Source organism: Heterodontus francisci, chromosome 36 (assembly GCF_036365525.1).
Source record: "Heterodontus francisci isolate sHetFra1 chromosome 36, sHetFra1.hap1, whole genome shotgun sequence".
Classification (NCBI taxonomy): Eukaryota; Metazoa; Chordata; class Chondrichthyes; order Heterodontiformes; family Heterodontidae; genus Heterodontus; species Heterodontus francisci.
The window spans coordinates 31584123-31587822 of record NC_090406.1 but is presented as its reverse complement, the minus strand read 5'-3'; the positions used below and the strand labels follow the sequence as shown (position 1 = coordinate 31587822).

General features: G+C 51.1%; 1 pseudogene; it reads right to left on the bottom strand.

Annotated features, from left to right (window-relative positions):
* Positions 1-498: 498 nt before the first annotated feature.
* Positions 499-607, bottom strand: LOC137351851 (U2 spliceosomal RNA; annotated as a pseudogene).
* Between the last annotated feature and the right edge of the window lie 3093 nt (positions 608-3700).

The window sequence follows — 3700 nt, the reverse complement described above, 5'->3', positions numbered from 1 at the left end:
ATGGCTCCACTGGCATCGACCTTCAAGGTTACCTTGACCTGCTGCTTACTGGTCCAAATGCCAAAGGGGTCCTTGACATCAGTGCTGCTGCCGGCCGCCTTGACGTACCTGGCGAGAAAGGTGAATACATCCACCACTGGAACATGGGGGTTGTAGAGGTGAATCATCACCACCCGGTCCCGTTGTGACGGAAGCGTGAAGAGCGGCTCCGCTGTGAGGATCGACAGTGGCACCCGGTCCCCTTTCTCCTTGAACGCCTTCAGGAACTTGATGCATCCCGCCACGTTCCGGAACGTCACGTCGAAGTATCCACTGCTGGGGAAATCCTGCAGGCAGAAGACGTCCGTAGCTTGAAATCCACAGCACTCGAGGAGGATACGCTTGATGAAGAAGGTGCGATCGACCGGTGCACCTCCTTCCTTGTCCTTCACGACCACCCAAACGGTGTTGCGCACTCCCAGGCCTGAAGCTCGAAGATTGGTTATAGCCATTTCACTCAAAGCCTACCCAGGATCAAAAGGCAATGATCATGGTCTCTTCTCAACCAAGTAAGCACTGATAAGAACAGATACTACACTTGATCTTAGCCAAAAGGCCGAGAAGCGATGCAGTTAGCGCAGACTTTTCTTTTTTTATTTCCAAAATATACCTTATTCATAAAAATCTGTAAAAATTACATTGCCAAACAGTTTCGAAACAGCACCAAAAAATACAAACATTGCAAGGGAGATCAGTTTCCTTCTATACTGTCATGAGTTTCTTCCCAACCCTTCCGTTTCACAATTGTCATGTCAATTACAGTTTTACATTTACAGCAATTGAGAATATTAACGATGCAGGTCGAGGGGTTTCTCATGGATCCAGCCCCTCAGTCCAGCTTGGTGGGGGAACCTTACACTGTGGTCTTTCCCCATTGAGCCTTTGCTGCGGCTGCCCCAAGCTTTAGTGCGTCCCTCAGCACGTAGTCCTGGACCTTGGAATGTGCCAGTCTGCAACATTCGGTGGTGGACAACTCTTTGCGCTGGAAGACCAGCAAGTTTCGGGCAGACCAAAGGGCGTCTTTCACCGAATTGATAGTCCTCCAGCAGCAGTTGATGACTGTCTCGGTGTGCGTCCCTGGGAACAGCCCGTAGAGCACAGACTCCTGTGTTACAGAGCTGCTTGGGATGAACCTTGACAAAAACCACTGCATCTCTTTCCACACCTGCTTTGCAAAGGCACATTCCAGGAGGAGGTGGGCGACCGTCTCTTCCCCACCACAGTCAACGCGGGGGCACTGTGCGGAGGGGGCGAGACTTCGGGTGTGCATGAAGGATCTGACGGGGAGGGCCCTTCTCACCACCAGCCAAGCTACGTCTTGGTGCTTGTTTGAAAGTTCTGGTGATGCGGCATTCCGCCAAATGACTTTGGCTGTCTGCTCGGGGAACCATCCGACAGGATCCCCCGTCTCCTTTTCCCGTAGGGCCTTGAGGACATTCCGTGCAGACCACTGCCTGATGGACCGGTGGTCAAAGGTGTTTTCCCGCAGAAACTGCTCCACGAAGGATAGGTGGTACGGCACCGCCCAACTGCATGGAGCGTTCCGCTGCAATGTGACCAGGCCCATCCTTCGCAACACCGGGGACAGATAGAACCTCAGCACGTAGTGACACTTGGAGTTTGCGTACTGGGGATCTACACACAGCTTGATGCAGCCGCACACGAAGGTGGTCATCAGGATGAGGGCCACATTGGGTACATTTTTCCCGCCCTTGTCCAGAGATTTGAACATCGTGTCCCTCCGGACCCGGTCCATTTTAGATCCCCAGACGAAGCGGAAAATGGCTCGGGTGACTGCCACGGCGCAGGAGTGGGGTATGGGCCAGACCTGCGCCACGTAGAGCAACAACGTGAGCGCCTCGCACCTGATGACCAGGTTCTTACCCACAATGGAGAGAGATGGCCGCCCCCACATGCCCAACTTTTGTCGTACCTTGGCTACTCGCTCCTCCCATGTTTTGGTGCACGCCCCGGCCCTTCCGAACCATATCCCCAGCACCTTCAGGTAATCTGACCTGACGGTGAAGGGGACAAAGGATCGGTCAGCCCAGTTGCCAAAGAACATGGCCTCGCTCTTGCCGTGGTTAACTTTGGCTCCCGAGGCCAGTTCGAACTGGTCGCAGATGCTCATCAGTCTGCGCACGGACAGCGGATCCGAGCAGAAAACGGCAACGTCATCCATGTACAGGGAGGTTTTGACCTGAGTGCCTCCGCTGCCTGGGATTGTCACCCCTCTTATGCTCGCATCCTTCCTAATAGACTCAGCAAAGGGTTCAATACAGCAAACAAACAAGACCGGGGACAGAGGACAGCCCTGTCTGACTCCAGATTTGATCGGGAAACTTTCAGATTCCCACCCGTTGATTGAGACAGACTGTGTGCTGCAATCTTGTTAATTAGCAGGCTACACAAAGTTGATTCAATGTTTGCATTGGAGGCAACAGGTTTAGTCCCCCATCATGGTTCCTGCGTCCATTTTCAGGAGCTAGTAAAATTAGTGCATCTTCTAGGTTTTTGTCAGCAGTTGTAAGCAGTACTTTGACTTCATTGGAGTGATTACTGACAGCATTGCCTTGTAAGAGGTGCACCAGACCCACCCCTGCTTTCCATCCAGAGTGCAGTTGAAAGCTGCTTGTCTTTAGGTATACAATGCCCTATTGGAGCTATTCATTATTGATTGGGCTTGCTTTCTTCTACCGGCCTGGAACAAGTATTCCAAGTGGTCGAGCTGACCATGTTGTCAGAAGCCCTCTCCATACAATGTTGATGGTGTTTTTATGCTGCTGAAGTCCAGCGTTTTCACCTGTGTTTCGCAGATAACCAATAAGCAGTAATGAAGGAAGTAAAGAAAACACAATGATCATGCAGAATAGGTGGCATGCAGCCAGTATTGTAGCCCACGTTCCTTTTCTTTCTATAGGTGTTGTACATGAACCAACGGCATGTCCCAGTGCTCCTCAAGAAGCCAGCAATGTAAAACACCTAGCACCCTTCATGGGCACCAGCAAAGATACATCCACCTTGGGGGATTTAGCCAGTCAATTTTAGGAAGCCCCGTCAGATGAATCACACAGCTTAAGTTCCCAGAAACAAGTGGTAGCACTAGAGAAGCAGGGACACACTGGCCAGGTGCTCAAATAGTGCCTTTCCTCAGCTGCAAAGCCTAAGGGTTTGCACTTTGTGTGTCCTGGAATATAAAAGGCTGCTATCTGTGCACAAGTATTTTATACAGCTACTCTAGTGAACAAAACACCCTGCAAGAACGAGCAGCGATGTGGAGAAGTTCATTACCCAAACAGAACTGCAGTCCACTACTAAGTGGCAACTCAGGGTATTCAACAGCTCCTAAGTACAGAGGTCTGAAGCTGCTGTAAATACTCAAACTGCTACTATAGAGGTCTTGGCCTGCAACCTCACTCTTTAGAGCTTCAATATGCTAGAGGATCAGAAGAAGAACCATTATGCAGACTTCACAGCCCTCATGGCTTCCACAAGCCAACGACAGGCTAAGGAAGGCCCAGCGGGCAGGATCTGGCTGGAGTAGGCACAGATAAAGCTATTGCTTCACAGGGTGACGTCATATCCCACCAATACTGTGGCTACCAGAGCAGGTCAGAGGCTGGGAATTTGTGCTGAGTAACCCACCTCCTGATGGAATACT